The sequence below is a fragment of the Bombus bifarius genome, unplaced genomic scaffold, assembly GCF_011952205.1.
Source record: "Bombus bifarius isolate JDL3187 unplaced genomic scaffold, Bbif_JDL3187 scf7180000007970, whole genome shotgun sequence".
NCBI lineage: Eukaryota > Metazoa > Arthropoda > Insecta > Hymenoptera > Apidae > Bombus > Bombus bifarius.
Genome location: NW_022884356.1, coordinates 7,639,716 through 7,661,900, shown reverse-complemented (window position 1 = coordinate 7,661,900; position 22,185 = coordinate 7,639,716). Strand labels below are relative to the sequence as shown.

At 38.7% G+C, this 22,185-nt stretch overlaps 1 protein-coding gene across 2 annotated transcripts in view; it reads left to right on the top strand.

Moving 5' to 3' along the window:
• LOC117212156 (hemicentin-1-like) overlaps positions 1-22,185 on the top strand; it is a 54,328-nt gene that overhangs the window by 1,993 nt on the left and 30,150 nt on the right. The gene's annotated exons all lie outside the window — the stretch shown is intronic.

Here is a 22,185-nt window from a genome sequence, read left to right as displayed (position 1 = left end):
TGACCAAAGGTAACCAATAAAAATCTGTCGATCGTCAAATGGAACTTTACCCGACGAACGATCGCGCGAGGGGCTGTCAGCCGTTGCTGAAATTCTCACTGGTCGCGACGAATTTAACGTGATCCGTCAAAATGTTACGGGAAACGGTGCGATCGTTGCAATTACGCTTCCAATTAATGCCGAAAGACAACTGGCCGCGGTGTCAGTCATCCGTAATGACGCTGTCGGCAGGCTCATAATCGTTATGAAGCATTTATGGCTCGTGATGAGGCTGGCGCTCGTGCACGATGACTGACGGTGTATATGTAGGTGTAGGGGACGGGTTGGTAGAAAGGAAAAAGAAGGGAGGAGGGCGCGTTAATTTCAATACGTTCGATGGTTGCTACGATATACGTGGACAGTATGGAGAATTCGGCTGTCAATAGTTGTTTTGCGGCCGGCATGCTTCGGTTTCCGTGCTCTACGACATCGTACGGTACCGCAACCCGTTTATTTAATCGATGCATTATGCAAATTGACATAACGACTCCACTTCGGATGCAGTAATCGACCACCATCTCTCGACTGATTCACAATGGGACAATGTGTACGTTGAATAATTGGCAGTAACGTGTGTTGCGGCTGCGGCTTCGAAATCAAAGCTACTGAACTCCCTCAGGACTCGGAAAGCGATGGACACGAGCGCATCTCTTCGGTATAGATACTTACTTACTTACTTACTTACTTACTTACTTACTTACTTACTTGGCAGACTTAGAGACGCTAGAAAGTTACGAGCTTTGAAATGTTTGTTTCTTCGAGAACAAGTTGGAAATGGTTTAGTTCTGTAACTAGTTGGCGATGTAAGATCAAGCCGATCTTTACATTAGCCGGAAGAATTTCATTTAAAAGATTGGATTTGGCTGTGATTGTACGGTCTATACTACGGTCTATACGTACGTACTTGGAATGTCGAATACGTACGAATACTATAGAAATACTAGGTTGGCCAGGAAAGTTCTGTTGTCAAACTTTGGTAGAATATTTGTAACTTTATTTGCAGGTTTCCACAAATCGCAGATAGTTAGCGTGCATGTACCGTACCGTTGAAGGTATCTAAATGTTGTACATAATAAAATAAATTATAAATAAATTGTACGCGAAAAGGACGGTGAACATTGTGGGAGAAGTTATACTGGCTGTTGAGAATTTGATTAATAAATTATTCCATCAAAGAATGAATTTTACAAGTTATATCAGTATCAGTTTTACAAGTATCAGATAAAGTAAGTTGCGACGGCTGGTCCATCTCCAATAGATGGATAGTTTGTTTAAATATTTAGAAAAATACTTATACGTACCTACTCGTGAAACTGTTTGAATTCTTTCAAACCTTTATAGCTCGTTTAGCGCTATCGATGCAAAGTTAATAGTTGACGATGACAATGACCAGGAAGAAAAGATACGCGTGAAACTTTCATTAGCTTCCATCACGAATTGATCGATACATTGCAAAGGTTTAATTAATCCAGGTAATGAAGGTAACGACTAAAATTTATAAGCGTTATACCTGTGTTAAACGATGTTGACCGACACAGGTGATTATTAGAGAAAGTTAAACATACGTATAGTTATTAAATTGCACATACGGTAGACATAATAATTAGTACATTATGCGTCGAGAGGTTTCGAACCTGCCTCTTTGAAGGCGCTTTAACCTTAATTGCATGAAAATTGACACGTCACAGGGTGAATAATTCCTCGATGGTTGAATTTATGCTATCTCCATAGTGGTATCCGGCACTTTGTTACGTGCAAATAAATATTAAATTCTATTCTTTGTTTACTAATCTTTTGTAATGAATTTTCAATATTTCAATACGCTCTGTATATCGCAATACATTATATTTTCAAAAAATTTGTATCAGTATTTATATACTTAACGTCGGTTTCTCAAAGTATTATATTTGAACTCTTGTTATAGAAAACTTTGATGGGAAAGACTATTCGTGCTGTATAGAAAATTTTTATGGTTTTGTAACGTCTGCGATAAATAGGTATCTGTAGTCACGGGCCAGAGTGATATCATACGTGTGCATTCTTTGATTTTTCAGAGACTTAGGATTTTTCTAAATGTCACGACTCAGAGAAAACGAGTCTGTTGTTAAATTAGCTTGTTCTTGTTTCGGGGCGAAATGATACCACATTAACGAAATTTATACACGTGTTTAGAGGCAGAAAACTTCAATCGTAATTACGTAATATGAAATTAACAACGAGTACGTACATATAATCACCATCGTTCTCTATAGTTCGAAGCAAATGGTGTGGCAAGAATTTGTACGGACTCTGAATACCGTTCTGTGACAGATTATCCGAATACAGCGGGTATAATAAATTCTTTCATTCGTCAAATATGTTGTACGCTTCCGCGTATGCTATAGTCACATAGCGATCAAATTACATGCGAGTTCTCCATTGGATCGGCGATATTTCCTCGAATCTCTTCGTACATTGAGCGAAAGCGTTCCAAACGATAATTTATCGTTGCGATAGAAAGATTACTATGCACGTATGTAACACGGTGACGATGGTAACGTGCGCGTGAACCGTGTCAAGGTATCCGTTCTCCGTACACAAACGCGTGTATGCAACAACTTAAGACCTAAGTACATACTTAGCTAGCATTTCTGCTTACCTCTGAACGCGAAATTGCGATAAATTTGCGACATTACGACGCGGCCAAACTCCGTAGAAAACGCGCGATCGTGCAAAAATTGGATCGCGCGCCACAGTCGACTTAGACAGCCGGATTTAACGTATTTCACGAAATATTATATTCCGTGGCCGTTTCTTTTCTCCAGGAGCTTTGATATCGAATAATCTTCGACACGCGAGCCACATACGTACACGTTGCTCGTTAGAAGGTTTTGTTGTAACGACGCGGTGGTAACGTCGTTGTTGTGCGCGGCTCTATCATTTTCTTCGGCCATACTTGATGAAAACATTAGAGTCGTTATAATTTAAAAGAAACTGTACCCAAGAACAGTTGTTCTTTCTTGAAAATTTGTATCATGACGGATATAGAGAACGTTTATCGTGATTTTCCATATGTTAACGGGTAACAAAGTTGTATCGACGGTTATAAATAAACTGCGGTCTTATTACGTATTTGTGAGAAATTGAAATATGTAAATGTAAAAGCAATCAAATTCTGCCAACAAGAAAGAACGAATTGATAGGTTTTTAATAAAGAAATGTTCACGCATACCCAATAGTTTGTTCGCGGAGATTCATTTATATTATTTCCAATCGACAGTTTCATTAAATATACATTGCAAATGAAACTGGCTTTTAGTACGAATTTTCTTCTGTTTCGTAAATGACGATCTTCTGAACAAGCATTTGAAAGAATTTAGTAAAAGCGTAACGGAAATTTTCATTTCCATCGCTATCCCTGTTTGATCTACTCGATATTGGGAAACATTTGCCATACGCGTGAATCTTTTAAACTTCTAATCCCGGCATTTTTAATGTTTCCAACATTACAGTACATTTAATACGAAAGTTACAAAGCATTGGTTCAATGGAAAATTCAACAACTTTATAAGAGATAAAACATTCTCCTCGGTTTTACCACTCGATACGACCATAAAATTCTCATCGACGATTCGATCATCCCCTCGCTAACTTCAGCATGGTGTTATTACTATATTTGACGTCTTTTCATCAGCGTATCGGTTTCTTTTTCCACGGACGCGCATCATCCAAGCGTAAATATTCAAATTAAAATGTTTTATGTAAAACGTGCAGCAAAATGGCAATAGGCTGTGAGAAACGTCTAGAACAACGCAGCATTTCCTTTGCCGCGACAAATTTCAAATAAACGGACAGCTGAAATAATTTTAGCGGCGGCGGACTTTCTATCTTTTAACTGCTTCCGTTTCCGAAGTTTTCTAGCGCGGACGAGGGAAGTTCATAGAACACGAACGCTGCGCTCCATGGGTGTTCCTTGTTCCTTGATCAGGAATAAAGAGGGAGCTGCGAGTACAAACCTCGACGGAAATGGTGGCGAATACGCGGAAGGAGATGACGTTACCCGCGGGACGGTGTTGGCGTGGCGCAGCTTAGTGCCTAGCAGGCAGAGAAAACGCTTTTAAATATTTAAACGCACGTTGGACGCGACGGGGAATCGAGCTTACGAATTTTATGCCGTTCGTTAAGCGGAGATATAATTTTCCGCCAACGAGCTGCGATTTTTTTTCAAAAAACTTGCGCTCGTTTCGCACCGTTTCGATGAATTATGTTTACGCCTATAGAATGCCAAGTTTTTATTCGTTGCGACGCAACAGCCAAAGTATTGCGAGTTATTCGCGAAAGTTTTTCGCCAGTGTTAGTCGAGTTTGCGACGAGGATTTCCTGTTGCGATACGAGTTATTAAAGCTATACGTATAAATTATCTCTTACGAGACTTATTTCCTATTTTCTCGTATTTCTCTTTGCTATTACGCGTCTTACGAAGAGATTTTACGTTTCGAAATCCGAGCGCGTATTTATTAGCGATCGAAAGAAAGAAACTTTGCGGTTGTAAGAGAAGATAATCGTTCGAACGATCCGTAACGATGAAACTAGACACTCGTTGAGAAAGTCTATCGAATCTTATGGCGGTTACTTTCGACAATCGTGCATCATGGGAAACGGAGACTCGTTCCCGCTTTTCTTCGATTTCGAATATGCTGCGGAGGGTCCTGAGTTACGTGCACTTTGTCCGAGGCGTGGAACGATCGTGTTTCAAAAGTTACGACAAAGAGGAAACTACTTTTCACATTACGTTTACCACGATATACGTACACGAGGACACGCATACCTAAATGATTTCTGTTACACGCTATTTGCCTAACTTCGAACTTCGATTCCTCGTCTCACTCGATCTCGCTTCAACTTCCAACTTACCTTTTTGCTTCGCATCTAACACTTTCGTCGCGATGTCTCGGCGTTTCTTGCAACCAGTTACCTTCGCATTTGCTCACGATTGCAATGCCTAAAATTTCTATTTACACAAATTCTTATCAATCCCCAACGATAAAGATAAATTGTTGGGCTTTTCAACTGAAAACCATTGGCAGACATGTGAGCGTTTAAAGGAGCAAGGATACATTCATCTCACGGTCAACCATTCGTGCGATTTCCTGGATCCGGCTACTGGTGCATATATCCAGCACATAGTACGTACCGACGTGATGCCAAGGCGAAAATTCCGCGTTTTGATACTGGAACAAGTCACTGTGCTATATAGACTTTGGCGAATTTATATTTAAAAGAAAATATTCGTTCGTAGAAGGAGCAGAAGAATTTTTCGAGATCATATTCATATTATTGGATTTCATCGAGTCGATGAAAGCAAAGTTTGCGATTTTTCATTCAAAATCTAACTTGATCTAACCTCGATCTAAGAATCGCAATTCCATGCACATGTGTCTGCAGTTTCGTTTTTAACTACTTATTCTCTGGAGTAAATGTAACGTAACAGCGTAGAATTTTCTTTTTCTCATAACTTTTGGTCTATGACTATCCTATGGCTCGGATATGTGCGCGTCACTCAAGGACCTTTTCTCGCTTTATTCTATTATACGATATATTCGAAGATCAAGGTCACCGAGGTAGAGGTCTCTTTTTCCAGATACGTGATTACCTTATTTTCATTAAATACACGATATTTGAATATCGATATTGGAAAACAATATTTTTTATGCACTAATCTAATGTTTATAAACTATGGCTATGAAACTTTTTATCGATAACTTGTGTTTGTATTTAGCTTGTATTTAGCTAGTTTGTATTTAATACGTGTATACGTATACATTTATTACTTTTGTATATATATATGCATGTACATGTGTATTACGAAGGACAGTTAAAAAATTTAGTAGATACGTACTTTGTATTTACTTTTATAGAGGTCAAATTTTTGTATTTACCCATAACATCGAAAGCGGTTAAAACGGTAGCAAGTGTTACTTCAAACGGTAATTGAAATTGCGTTTTTCGGCAAAGTACGAATAATGGTTACACGGAAATATATTTTTCTCCATTGAAGCGTTTTGTTAAAATTTCAATCGCATAGGTACCTATTGACCGTGATCGCAGGAAATTAACAAATGAAAGCAATTTGTTTTCCCATCAAGTCGCTAAAATATAAACGAGAAGGTGATAACGCGTATTGACGCATACTTGCTTCCGTTCGATTGAAATAAAAATAAATTGTTGTTAATTGATGGGGTAGTTTGGATATCGTTATATAAATATAGGAAATATAGGAAAGCCAGAGAAGCCAAAATACAGAAGAATGTCGCGAATCTAGGATTTCGAAAGGAAGTAGCGTCGTTCGGAAGACAAGAAAGGTATTTGCTCCAACAGCTGTAACGTTTATACAGGATAAGAGATAAAAATTTGTACTTGCGTATAAGTGCAAAAGATGATCGATCACTAGCCTGTCTGCCAGTTTTCGGACGTTTATGGAACATTTGATAGCGCAACGATACACAGAATATACAGAATACGGAGAGATACGCAAGACATAATAGTCGTCGCAATTTTTACGACATAAAACAATTTCCTACTCGAATGTCATTTTTTCAATTACCTACGTTCGTAAAGATACGAACTTGCACGACTATCCGCTATCTGTTGATCACTTTCGATCAAAATATTACGCTAACAACAAAACTACGACATATAACAATAACAAAACATTAAGATATATGGAAATGTCTGAGAAGTTAATCGGAGAATTAAGCGACGTTTTGAAAAAGACGAAAAACGCCGATATCGCGTTTAACGTAAAAGAGTTTAGAAGGCGTGGTACGAATTCTGGACAAGGAGAAGCTTGCTGGGACGCGACGCGACGCCATGTGACGCCATCTCAGGAGAAATAAGTATTTATGTATATAATACAAGTGAAAGGGAAGACGTTTCCCTCGGGATATCATTCGCGTGCGCATTGTGCCAGGGGTTACGTGGCAACCGGGACGCTATGAAAAAATAGGTTTCAGCATACCTACCCTGCGAGACGCGGCGTAACGATCGGCAACTGGAGATAACCGGAAGCATTTCGTAATACACGCATCCAGTTCGCACGAATTTCTGTTGTGCGGCGAAAGGGCAATGTTAAAAATAGGAGACTTTTCATAGTACTTGAGATTGGGGAAAACTTTCGTTCACAGTGTAATTCCATACCATCCTAAGACTGAAATCCGCGAGCTTAGCTCGGTGGAGAAAGCATGCTGAAAATAAAACGACGAATCGAGGGAATTGTTTTGGAAATGTTTGTCTTACTTTTAATTTTCTAAATGTATATTTACATTTATAATACTAATTTTTAGGAAGTGTCCATAAAAGAAATTGAATAAGAGAAAATATGTTTACATTTATCCTGCATTGTATTTTTTTCAATGCATCTTGCAATATGTAAAGGGGGGGGGGGGACAAAAGTATATTTTAGCACATTTGTAATTAGATAATTTACTCGAACAAAAATGATAAAAATTGGAAACTAAGAAACGTAAAAACCTTCCCTTGTCTCATTTATCTACCAGCTGCGTCATAGTTGCAGCTCGGTATGGGACGAATACCGTTCGTGCCAAGTTTGTTTTGTTACATCGTGTAATTTATCGTCTTTCCAAAAGTTACTTAAATCTTTGTAAACAGTTTAGCGACAACAGTGATTCTTATACAAAGAAAGTTTCGCAGTTAGCCATTGTAGTTGCTATAGTTGTATAGCTGTCATTATAGCAGGTAATCATTTGTCGTTAAGGAATTAATCCGACGACGATATTAGACGTACCATATATTTGGTATTTTTATATATAAAAAACAAATCGTCTGTTGAAATTATTTCTGTTAAAGATAATAAAATAATAAACACATAGCATTTTCCCTTCCACTAATCTGTAAGTTTACGCTCACATTACAGCTGTTTAAAACCGACTAGTTTAAAGTAGCCTGCGATGATCATACTTAAAACGCGATATCTCGTGTATACTGCGCTTTGCTTATAAAAAACCAACAATTGCAAAATGGGAAAATGTCTTTAAACCTGGAAAGCTTCCTTCGCAACAAGGTTTCATTCGATCCAACTGTTCGCTCTGTGGAAATCGCGGAATCGTTATTCGATTCACTCGTTTTTTGAAAATAATAATATTGGTCCTGACGAAAATGGTAATTTTAAGTGGTTGGCCGTGTACGCTTTATTTCGAGGGCGCTACGCGCCTGCAATTTCGGCACAGCGCTGCACCGGTCACGCGCGTAAAAAGCAAAGCACATTTCGCGCGACGTCGCATGATTTTTCAACCTGCCACGGTTATACGATTCGCGAAATTCAGTGGATGTACAAATGGCGTCGTCGATCGCTGTTACGTGATTTATGAAATTCGTATTCACGCAATCGTTTTCTGCGTACCCTGTTCTTTCCGCCTTTGTGTTTATCACGATCGATGAATACATCATCCGCGTGGCCGATGGAGATTGTCTAATCGTAAACCATTAGAATTGTAAAGTAGAGTTTATTGGTAGAGTATTCGGTTGTTTGAAAAGTTAGTGAAATTCAAGGAAAATTTGACGATACGGCATCTAGGTATAAAGCTAAATATTAAGGATAGAAGGATACAAAGCGCGAGGAAAATTGGCGGAAATTCAAGAGTGATTCAAAAGGCGTCCATAAGATTCAATCAACGTCTAGAGGTGTGTTTCTCCAAATTGTCGAACTTATTGGGCGGAAAATATTGAAATTATACTTTTATATTACGTTTCTATAACGTGTACGCGTCACTGGTAATAATTAAAATACAAGTCTAAGTCAAATAATATTTCGATAAAGAAACAAAGTTTTTACTTATTTCGATACCTGTGTACACGAAGCTAACACTTAAATTTTTACTCAAGCTTTTTGAAATAAATCGTTTTCCAATCCGTTGATCGAACGATGTTGCGTAATTTCACAGGAATAAAATTTGTCAAATAGCGAAACTTGGACTTGGATCGAGCACGGGCGCATAAACAAATTGCTTCCAACACGACAGACAAAAACAACGACGTTGCCGGTAACTTTTTTAATAATCATCCAGGCCCCGTGAGAACGATGGCAACCTGTAACACTTAATTTCGCAATCATCCAGTGCAAGAGCCTTATAACAGAACCTATCGTTGTCGACGTTATTAATTTGCAAACTGCGCGAGGCAAGGTGTCGCGAACGAGAGTCGGCGAGGTGAGCTGAGTGCAGCAGGGATGGGTATCGCTTCGTAAATCACTCTGTAGGATTTATTATCGAGTATCTTGGCGAGAACGGTTGGTGCCCGTCGACTGGAAAAAGAGCAACGAAATAAAGCAAAAGGAGGGAAAAAGGGAGCGCGAGGAACGACGAATTCGCTTAAAAGGAAGACATCGGTTCGGGAAACGAGTACGGTGCTGTTGGCTCTCGGAAGGCAAGGAAAAAATGGCGAAACTATTCGCTGGAAAGCGATAAGCGGCGCGTGAGAAAAACACGGAGCTCGAGCTGCGTTGGAAAGTTGAGTTTCGATGTGAAGTCTAAACTAGACGAACGTGCTCGTACGAGTGAACTTTTCGCGAGAAAGCAGCTGCCTGCAAAATTCACCCGCAAACTGCCGCCGAATTGTGAATAATGTGTCGGTTGTGGCTGGCCCATAGGATTTTCAGTGGCCGTATCTCTGCTTCGTTGCCTTTTCCAACGACGTTTCCGTATCGATTTGCAACCCCGTTGCGGCTGGATTTATAATTAACTCGGCCGGTTAACGGAACCACACTCATGTAAACGTAATACTCGGTTATCTCGGTTGCAATTGTTATGCGTACACCAGGCACTGATCGATGAACAACCGTAAGTATGACAAAGTTACTCGATATGCAGCGATTTTCCAGGTTAATCAATCCGGAATGGAAATTACTTCGCTTGGCGTTAGAGTAACGAACTTGACTGTGGTTCGTTAGAGGCGATCAGTTGAAATAGTTTTTGGCGGACTGTGATTTTCCTGGCTAGTACCCGTTTTGGCAAAGTTTTCCTTTTCCTGGTTTTACGTATCTGTATCGTCGAGATCTGTGATCCTACGTCGTCCGGTAAAGGAGAACGATTTTGTGAAACTTTTGTCGACAAATGCTATTACGTTATGAGGAGAAGGATGTGCGTAGAGCGAAAAGGAAACGAAAACGAGAGAATATAATAAAATGCATAGTATTATACGTAAAACAATGAAATTGAATGTTAAAATTAATACTATCAAAGTTCTGTTATTCCACCTTTCGTGCAACTACGTACATTTGTTTTATTTGAATTATTCGATACCGTATTTATGAATATCTAATTAAATTATTTAATTTAATATCCTGCCATGAATAGGTATGTTTTACGATATTTCCAAGTATGTATTATTTGTTGTTCATTTTAATATATACTTTTCGAGATATTCCATCGTATTCAATTAAAACGGATATACCATACACAGGAGTATGTTTCTGTTTTCACTGTTTGCTCGTATACCATTGGGTTTTTTTGTACTGAACGCGAACAGCACGTAAAAGAAGAATATTTACACACGGCGGAAACAGTACAGCAATGTCGTAAAGTTAGTAGTCGCATGTTACTGCAAACATGCTTCCAGCATCCAAGGAAACGTATTGACAGAAACTGGAGGATATAAGAACTGCAACGTTGCCGAGGATAGTTGGAGCCCCATAGTCTTTACGAAAGAGATGTAAAACGAGAAAATTTCGTCGTACATCAAATATCGACACAACTCGAGGCAGAAGAATTTAAAGCTTTATTTGCCATGCATATTTCATTTTACGATTAACAAGTCTCTTTGAGAAACTGCTATTGCTAATGTAGCGAAACACGCAAGAGTCGGATACCTACATGTGCTTCAAATACGCTGTATGTTTAAAATACAGTGCCAAACGAGGATATTAGCACGGCTCGTATCTTTGTATAAAATTCTTTGTAAATTTCTAAAGAATGTGATTTTCTATTTAACATTTTTGTAAAATATAGCTGTCGACTTTAAAAATAGTTAAAATAAAAAAATGGAACGAAATAAAATACACGTAAAGGTCTGTTTCCAGCGGACCAAAAGTATTGGCACGTTTGAAAAGTTCCTTATCGCGTGTACGCGTTGTACCTAAATTTGTTCAATGTACTTGAGCCTGTCGTCGCTATCGTTAGCCGCTAACCTGGACAATGATATTGCGAAACAATATCTTGAACGATCAAACGAACTTAGGTTGCGTGAAGTTGGACCACGATTGTGTCATCCGCCTCGTTCTCGAGATTACCAATGCAGTAATCCTTCCGCTCGCCAGATCTCACGTTTAAAGTCAACGAAAGCAAACGCCGCACAGAATGCAAGAAGTTTGTTCGATGTTTGGCGAGTATTTCGTATTCTCGTTCTATCGACATATGCATATGTATAGTTTTCATTCGGCTTGTTATTATTCTTTGTAATGGAATTCCAAGAAATACAGTAGATTCTCTCGCTCCTGTACTGTATGTAGTCGAGTAATTCTTTCAACGAATCGGTTAAAATGAAATGCAGATTCGCGCGAGTTGTCGGCGATCGATCTTCGCAATGGATAGCGGTCTGACTTGGCCATTAATGGATTTAGATAGACCCGGGAGTACGATCTCCAGTTTCGTTGCCAATGCTTTCAATCGAAAATCCGTCTGTTCGCGATACCTTTAAAAATCGGAACCCATTAACATTAACCAATTCGAGAATCCGTTTCGCTCTTGCAGCAAAGAAAAGACGTTTCGCCTAACGTGTTACGTGATTCCGTCTATATAAAAGAACGAGTATAGGATCGGCGGATCGGTTAAACGAGAATTAACTTTTCTCGTAAATGTACACAGAACGTGACAAAAATGTACAGAACTCGATCGCTCCGATTTCCATAACTTTTTAATACGCATGATTCTGAACAACTTTTTCCTATGCGTATAACCGGCACGCTGTGGGCCAAGCGACCGATCTAGCGGTACGAAAGTCAATTTGACAAATTTCACCTAAGCTAAAAAATTTGCGTTTGCCCAGGTTATCAAATGTGCGAGGAACGATGACCTGAATTTTGTTAAAACCATTTGCGCACTAATAAAATGTTACGTTTGTCTGCTAACGTGTTATGCGTGCAATTTTCTTACTTGCATCTTACTTGGGATTCTGCTACAGATACGTACACTCATACGGGCAGAATTCAACGCTCATGTTTTCGCGAATATCTCGGAAACTAGGCGAGAAATTACATGGAGCAGCGCGGCGGTTGCGTGCATAGGAAAAGATTGTGCGAAAATTATGGAAATCGGCGACGAGAGCAAACTTCCAAATAACTTTTAGACAACTATTTGTATAATTAATATAAGAATAATATAATGATAAATAATGTAAAGTATAATAAAAATGAAACCATATCCAGTGAAGTAATACCGGAAATCGAAAGCTGGTACGAGGTATACGAGACTTTAGTGCACTTTACGCGTTTTCTTTGAATTCATAGGGATCGACAGCCGCGAAGGTATAAACGCGTTTCCAGCCTTTTCTTTGGAACTCGTATAGTTGGTGATCATTCTGAACCATAATCGCAATGTAATATTTGATCTTGCAATTAACGCGTTCGTATTGAAAGGTGTCTAATCGCAGCATTTAAAGAAATGTAACTTACATATCTGCGGACGTATAATCGTGGAAGTTAGAAAACTGCGATAAAGATAACAATGTACGTAAACGATACACTTATGTATGTACGCCACATACATACATACATACATACATGCGCATGTAACGTGCTTTTCTTCTCGCATGCTGTCTTTCGTAAAGACAGTGTACAGACATGTACAGTGTACACTGTTTCAGAAACGCGGTGTATATCTACGAGATTTACAATATCTAAGATCGTTGGTTTTCCAAGTTGCTCTAACAAGTCGTTATCTTTTTTGTTCTATATACTCTAAAAGTCGCTTGACATTACTTGGAAAGTAGTAAAATATCATCGATTACCAGTAAATTAATTTCTTCGATAAATATTCCACAGCGAGATCAACGTTTACGTACGATTTATATTCGCCTATTGTGCGAATGTCCAATCATACACACACACACATACACACATTCACGAAACCTTCAATCAATCTTTCGTTCCCTGATGGATCACTGACAATCACGGCGCATAGACGCGTCTGTTTCTCGTAATCGAACTTCCAAAACCGCCGATAAAACATATAAAGATATAACCAAGTACACAGCTTGAAAATCAGGTAGGACGTACTGTACGTAGCATATTCGTGAAACGTTTTTAGTCGAACAAGCGTCGAAATACTTTCGCGAGTGATCGAACGTAATTTATTGCGACATTCGTTTCGCCAAGTTGCGAATTCAGCTTCCGGCCAGTACAATAGAATAGCGATGAAAAGTGGAAAAACAACGACGAGCTTTTGATTTTTATTCGTAAAATTATTTCGCATTTACACAAATATCCGTCGTCTCCTCGCTATTTTCATTTCGAAGGAAAGATTCGCGCCCGATCTTGTTAGAAATCGCGCGGACGCCGATTTTCCTTATCGCTGGACGTTCCACTCAGCCTCTGGCGAAGACTGGGTGTCGATTATCGGATGGATGACGAGGCGGTGCGGCTATGCGTGCGGTGGTGTTTATCACGTGGCTATAATTCCGTCTACGGCGAAGAGAGTAAAGAGATTTGCATATAAAACAAGCAATTTACTCGGTTACCATGATATGCACGGCCGAGGTGGGGAGTCATTACTCCTGCTTTGAAGGGTAATGGAATAAAGCGGTTGCCTTGTGTTCGTTTTACATCGTTATAGCAGTTATCGGGAATTTGCTTTGATTATACGGTGGAAACGCATGGTAATTTCGGCGCGGCTATTAACCGCTGAGAATAGCGCACGGAGAACAGAGGACGAGAGATCGGGCAACGTGTCGTTTTCGATATTTAATTTCATATCGCGATCCTCTGACGACTAATTTATGACTGGTAATCCTATTTGCCGCGGTACCGATCCCTAGTCCCGTTCGATACTTTAGAAATAAACCGCGTCAAATTCGGACGGATTCCACGCGCTTTCCACTCGGATTACACTAAACGGTTGATAAGTTCAATGGTATATCTGACGAAGATTCCACAAAATTAGCTAATTTCGTATAAATGTATTACGGAGATACGGAAGCGACGCAGACAACGTTTCAAGCGGGAAACGTCTTTGAAAGACACTTAAAAAAACGTGTCTGTGCTTAAAATTTTACGTCGAATGTTCACTAAATTTAATATGCTTTCTTACTACGAACGATGACTATTTGGAGGAAGAAACGATGTAGGTTGAAAAAGGTTGAAAAGAAGAGCGTGTAACGCTTTTGCGAAAATGAAGGTGCCTTCGCCTCACAAAGGAGCCTATTTCAAAAACTACACTGTTAAATTGGAATGCAAAAAATTGTCAAGAGCTGCTACAAATAAACGAAAATATAAATTCTCGTTAATTTAAGCTGCTTGTAGCTCGTACTGATGCCGCGCTGCTGTAAAATACGAGAGATACCTTTGGATATTGCAACGAAAAGGATTAAAACGTGTTTAAAATGGAATGTTTGATTTGCTTTTTGTTCAGAATGAAAATTTTATTGAAAAACCCTGCAGAAAGAAAAAAAGCTACACGCTTATGTGTATTCTCGATTTAAGAGCCGTTAGCTCGACTCTGATTTTGAAAAGTGCAAGGTTTCATACGAATAACGTATTTTTAATATGTTCCTATTCGAAGATCGTAGGAAGAAGGTGTAAGTGCATTTTTTAACGTTATCATCTAACCAGAACGGAATATTTTAACATAAAATAGTTGAAAGTAGAAGAGACACGTAAAGTCCAAAGATATAATTTAACTTATCTATGGATCAATCTTAAATGGAGACAGGATGTACATATGTAGATATCTTTATTTGTAAAATCTAATTTAATTCATAAATTACGATCTCTTATCATCTGCGATCTACCATGCAATTTCGGGGATATGAAAGATGTGCGTAATTTCATATCTGCAACCAATTAAACGAGTTACAGCGAAGATAAATTACATTGGAAGACGAATAGGCGAATCTTTGGTTATAAAACCTTGAAATAAAAGATCGATCCGTGATAAATATTATTTCCAGAATTTCAATCGATTAGTTACCTTATAACGTATTTTTAGCATATTTTAGGAAAATTCATTTCTACGAATTGCTTTACGAAACGTACTGTATACGATAAGACATTATTACTCTCTCGTCGTGTTACAGAAATTCTGTACCAAAATATTTTTCGAACGACATGGTACTGTTACGGCTACGAACGTGATTAAACGCGGTCGAATCGAACTTCTATCAACGAGATTTCCCCGAGTGATTTTCTAGCGTCAATGAAATTTACACTGCGAGTAAGCAGCCGTTGAAAGAGATTACTTGGGAAACAGGATCAGAGAAATGAAACGCATCGAGAACGTCGCGGTTTCTCCTTACCCTTGGCCGAAACCGCAACAAACCGCGAAACACGGTTCTCCTCGTTCTTAATTTAGTTGCTGTTTATTCTACTTTTACAAGAAGCAACCGAAAGCCAGACTTAACTTCGACGCCTTTGCTTCAAATCCAATCCGTTTCCTTTCGTTCGAAGGATCCAATCCGTCTCGTGGCAAACTATCAGTTCGCAGCTTCCGCTGCAATCCCAGCGCGGCCTGTACTCTATCCACGTAGGTACTATTTTCTCGTGACCAATGTAATTCCTTGATTCCGTTCGTCGTATCGAAATCCCTTATTAATCTCAACAATTGCTGTCGCGAGAAACGGCGATCATGTACTGGCCGCTTTCGATAAAGTCGAGCAAGAACTTAAGCTAGACGCGTTAACGATTAGTTAGCGTTTAGAATGTCGATAGAATAATCCTAGGATAGGAGGACGTATACCGATCGAAGGATTTTCTGCCTACCATCTTTCCTCGTGGTCCTCGGCTTTTCGTACGAGCGTATCGCGCTTTCGTTTACGCACCACCGTTCGTATTGTACTTTTTTATTTTCGTCTACCGCAGACTCGGAATTCCATGGTTCCTTTCGTCGAGAAGCATTTCAGCCAGCCTTGTTCTCGTTAGTGATGCACGCGCGATATTTGGATATTTCCGTATCCGCGAGGAACGTTCAACGATCTGATTTTCAGAGAATGAGAATACAGCGGTGTATTCCTGCATCTGTCTGAAATCTTACGCGCGACGCTATCATCGAATTTTACAGGTGCGTGCGAAGGTAGTCGCGAAAAGTTCATTGTCGTATGCTTATAAACTCATGAACATGGTATTTCTACTATTTTAACGAAGAACTTTTTCGTATTTGCGAATGTAACATTGAAAAACTGTTGAAGTAAATATTTCTCTGTTTGAAATATCAGGAAAACACGTTTCTTTTTCTCGTTTGCTTGGAAAATTATTCATTTTAAAATAATGCAGGGTAACGTTTTATTTATATTAATACGTTCGAAGGTTTTTACTTGTCTGTTGTTTCAATATTTTTCGTAGCTATAATGTGTCAAGCTTTTCATCGCTTAGGTATTATTTATTTGTATATTGTACACGTACACATTGTGTACAGTTCGTTATAAAATTGGTGATGTTATTATATAAAGTCCATGGCGAATGTCTGGATAAAGGCAACGAATAAAATCGAAAATTAAAACATGTAAAAGTTATTTGTTACGAGCAGGCTTTCATGTACGAAATATGCAGTTGGTAATTGAGTAGTATTTTTCAAAATAATTCATCGAATCGATACATATCTCTGTTAATAATACCAAATATCAATCTCAAAATCGCGTTTCAATGTATTTTGACAAGATACATACGGCCACATGTATATTTCCTTTATAGCACATTTTATTGTAAATAATTCTCATAAAACCTGACAAACTGCGGTACGTTATGTCATTTTCATATTATATATTATTTTACGCAACTGTCTTTTGTTTAGTGTCTTTTTAGCAAAATGGTGTAAAATCTTTCAAAGACAGAGAAACCTTGAGAAATCTTGAGATAGTTTTGAAATAGAAAAGAGGTATGTAATATTTCTCAAAATAAGTACACTTTTAATATATGTAAATCGCATTGTACGAAATATTATTGAAATCAATGTAATATCGTCACTGTGTCTCCTCACTTTGTCAAATTTGTTCGTTCTTTTTCTTTGTTCTTACAACTTAACGCTATCTATACGCGTCCAAGTCGTTTAAGTCAATTTTCCAGAAACTCCGAGCTGTCGCTAAAACCAGTTGAAGCTTGGCCGCAGAGTTTTTAGGGAAGATGAATTTCGGAAGATAGGATTGTTAAACGATCGCGGTGAGTAGACTCGTGGACGGCACGTTTCTCCTTTATCTTTTTTATAGGTCAGTTATATTTCAGTGTCCGAACTATCGGAAAAGCGATCTTAGATATCGAGATCGCTGTTCGTGGATCGGTCTTCGGTCTCTGACTGTTCCATCTCTGACACGCTTCACCGTGTTTCTCTTTCAGCTTCCTATCGTTTCGTCATCGTGAAATCGCCCGACAGGGTAGTTTCCATACGGTTTCCATAAAATTACAATTCACAGCGCAGTGTCTCCAAAATTTTACGTTTCGATTCCTTTCGATGTAGTCTTTTTAATTATTATTGCAAAGCCTTCGGTTGCCGAAAAATGTTGAAAAGATTTCGAATGAAATTGTTAGATGCTTAAACGGCGGATTTTCAACAGAATCCTAATTATAAATACGCCGGAGAAGTCAAGTTAAATCGCTTCACACGTCGCGAAATCGTTCAAGTATCGCGATAACGTCGCTATCTTTGCACATGTACACACACATACCAATTGCTGGTAAATACATCCAAAAATCACCTTCGATCGCGAACCCTTTTGGTCGATACTACAACAATTATTGAAAAGTTCGCATGGAATGGAAGCAAGGATTTTTTGTTTTCCTTTTCTCTATACACGTGTTCTTAGAATCGACGGATAGCAACAAAGCAAATAGCAGAAAACGTTGTTATTTGTCGTTCGACACGAATAAATTTAGAAAGGAATTTCTTCTCGCGCTATATTTAATTTATTCGCTAAATTTTTGTCGTCGCTTTGTTCTTTCCACTGTGCATTTCGTTTAGGAACTAAATTCGATTTAAGACTGGAACGTACGTATCGAGCAACGTTAATTCTTTTGTACGCTTGCGCTTTGTTCCTGTTTATCGTGTCATCTCTTCCGAACGTTTCTTTTCAAGTATTCGACCATCTGACTGACTTTAATTTTCACTTACGTTAATTTATTACTGCGATGTCAAAGTCAAAATGTTTGCGGAAATTATACATGCAATTCGCGCTACCAGTGTGCTTGTTTGCTCGTAAATACTATATTTGAATGGGAATACATGAAAAATTCAACAGCTCTGTTGGAACAATTTTAAGCAATAAACACGAGGTATATATTTACAATTAAAATGAATTATCATTCTCTACCGCCGAGTGTGTTTATAATTATGTTTAATGCTCTTAATAACAAACACTAATTTATTATTGTTAAGCTATTGTCCATAAATCCATCAAAGTGTAAATTACGTATGACTATTATTAATACAATATGAAAATTAATTCATAAAATATTTATAAAATATTAAATATGTCGCTACAAATGGCAGTAGTCTTGCTTTTCTTAACTTAATATTTTAGATTTTTCACTTTGAAATTATCGTTATCTAATTTACTTATTGTTTCTCAGTATCGTTCTTCGACAGAAATCTCTAGATTACCGGCATAAGAACCATTTGTGGCGCATTTGTCAAGTTCTTTCAATTTTGAACAGCGTAAAAATTACAACTTTACTTGAAGATCGTGTAAAAAATATATGATAGATCTATCTTTGTTGATTTCCTGACTTTCATCTTTTTTGATGGCTACATCCTTGAAATAAACGCCAGTAATATCTACATACGTATGGTTATTCTAATACGCTTAAATTAAGAAACGATCTGTTAGTCAACTATTAAGTACATTATCCTCTACTTTAGAGTACACGGCCAATTTATATGATTTCGTTAACGTAGGATGTCACCGTGAAATAATTTGGAGGATCGAGCTTCACCCGTTAGTCCACGCGAGACAGTCGAATAGGGTTAATGAAATTAAGATTTTCGATAGACTTAACGTGGATTATTTCCTATTATCACAGACGTTGCGTACATCGCTTCTTGGCATTGATAACGGCAAAGAATAAAAAGAAACTCATTTGTCGATCATCAGTCGTTTACGTTTAGCGTCGTGTATCGTTCGCCATCGTTTAGTCGTTTTCAGGCAGTCGTTAAATGCAAGTCGCCTTGACGTCGCGTCGTAGCTTATACGGAAGTCTTTTTTCTCTCGTTACTGCCATTATTAATTTCTTCCTCTTCATTTATCAAGTCGTTATTACGATTAAATCGAGTCCTTTCAAAATCGATCCGAGTACTACAATAATAAGAGATCATATTTTTCTAAACATAATTGGAAAAAGTAGAATCTAGGTAGAAAATTGCTCTACCTACTAAATATTACAACGACTATCGTACTTTGAATACTTAATATATTCTTGCATAATACGTGCGCGTATCTATGGTATATCTGTGCACCTTGAAATTTCCCATAAATACATGAAAATCCGCAGTCCGCTAATGACTCGTTTGCAAAGGAGGTGTCACGAACAACGAAGGCATGATGTATGGGGTCGGTAACCATGAAAAATGTTCGCGGATTTACGACATTAAGACTGACTGCCATGTATTCGTCAATGTATATATGTATGTCGTAAGGTTAATTAACGTGGTCGTGGTTCTTAATCGTGGGGCATCGCCCTACGCGTATTATTTATACATTCCACGCGATTCCCGCCGGTAACGTCTTTTGCTCTCGTTTTAACCAACGAATTCCGTCTTTCGAACGATGCTTGCTTAGCGGTTGTTAAATCTTTCGACTATTGCATGTTTCCTTTCGAAGCGATCCAACACGGGGAATGATATTTCGGATATTTCGCAGAAAGGAGTTCGGTATTTTAGATTTTAGAGACGCGCAGTACTGCTGGCGATAAATGCGAAATTTTATTACCCAGTAGTAAATCTGTTATGTCAGAAAAGTGGAGTTCTGCGAAGTTATGCGAAGATGGACGTGGAAAATGTACGGTGAGGTGGAAAAAAGGCGTTAAATTTTATACAACGTTTGTAGGTACGTGCATTACATATGTAGAATGTTCGAGATCAATTGAATTATTAGTTATTGAATAGTTAATTTTGTTACTATATAATTTTGTAATTATATGACGTTACTGCGTGATAATTTATTATGCAAGATGACCTGGTAATAAATTTGTAAGAATCTTTTTCGAACTGCCTCTAGACGGGTAAAATGGTAGTGTTGTCATGTAGTTTCGACAACGAATAAAAAATAGTTTAAATCAATTAAGAAAAGTAGGATGGTATAACAAAAGGAAAAATGTTTGAATAGCAAGTGGTGGAGGAAAGAGGTAATTGTAATAAGAATAGAAACTGTACAAGCAAATGCGTGGGCGTTGCCGTTGGACAAATATACAGCAAGATTTATCGTTAAAGACAAAAGATGGTAAATGACGAGAAAGCGTAAAAAGGAGAAACAAGAGAAACGAAAGCACGAATACCAATTTCAAAGACATTAACGTCCAGGATTAACGATGGAAATGTTGCTCCGTTGTTGCGATAAATTTACGAGCGACGCGAATTTAACGATGAAGTGTACATTGTGGATTCCTTGTTTTTAGTCTATCCTTATGTCCGTAAATACAAAGCATGGTTACATAGAGCAGTTTTATGATAATTTAAGCGATCTCATTAACAGACCATACGATGGTTTAATCCAAACGTATTCGTATATCGATATATTCAATTCGCGTTGTATTTTATTAAACGAAAGAAATTAAAATACCTCTATTCGAATCTATTTTAAATATCGATAGAAATAACTAGCGCGATTAGCTAACTTACCTTTAATCCGTATATTATAAATTTATCGGTTCCGTCTGCTTAAAATATTCTACACGGTATATCGCGTCCAAAGCATATGAAACTATGCGACAAACTTGGATACCTGCTGCTCACGCGTATCCCGAAACACGCTACGCTTTAGTTTAAACTGCATTCTCGATACCGAGATCCAATCGTGGCAATCGATCGAACAGAAGATCCGTTTACGGCTTACACGAAAAGTCGGTGTAGCTTAACAATGCCAGGAATCCACCGTAATCGTCATCTCTATCTAACCCTTAATCGAGAATCCTTTCTCACGAGCATTATTTATACATTCCGCAGAATCCTGCTCCCTTTATTAGCCCTTCCTCGGTAGCTCAGTTTCTCGCTTAAGCCGTTTATCGTTAAAACCGTGGCCTGGTCTTGGCGACCGATGGAAAGCACGAGATTGCCAACGGAACGCGTCAGCCGTGACCTGATAAAACTGATTTCAGGTTACCGCACGAGAATCACCGTTCACGGTACCTTCATCCTTTTCCTCGTCCTTTCTTACGTTTTTCCTCTTCTTCTTCTTCTTCTTCTTCTTCTTTCGGTTTGTACGCTCCTTATCCGCAGCCATGATCCGTTCGTTTCTCCTGTTCTTTCTTGCCCGTGTGAACCAGCACGAAAAGGGGAGGCTCAGGACTCAATACGCGACTGATTGGTCCGCGCGATTGTCCGTGGCCTACGATTGTCTCCGGAGCACGAAGAAATCCAAGAAGAAGAACGTCAAAGAAAGCGTTCCTTTCAAAGGGAAGAAACAGAGCGCGAGGGGCGAAAAGAGTAGAATATGGGGGATGGATGGGAGAGGGTTGGAAGGGGGAAGCACCTTCCTTGCGTTTTATCCTCCCGAAGCCGGATTCATTGGTACGCTTCTGACGCCCGGATCTTGCCGCGTTTCACTCGGAGTCAACGTTCGGTAAAAACGCTGTCGATATCAATCGCGTGACTGGATGCATCGACGCGACGCGTGACTGAATCCGCCAGCTTCTTGAAATAATTACGCAGAGATCGTATTCTTTCGAGTTATCGATCACTGATGCGGTCTACGAGCAATAGAACAGATCGCCCGAAGCTTTTTCCTCAAGTTACGGGAAAATTGGAT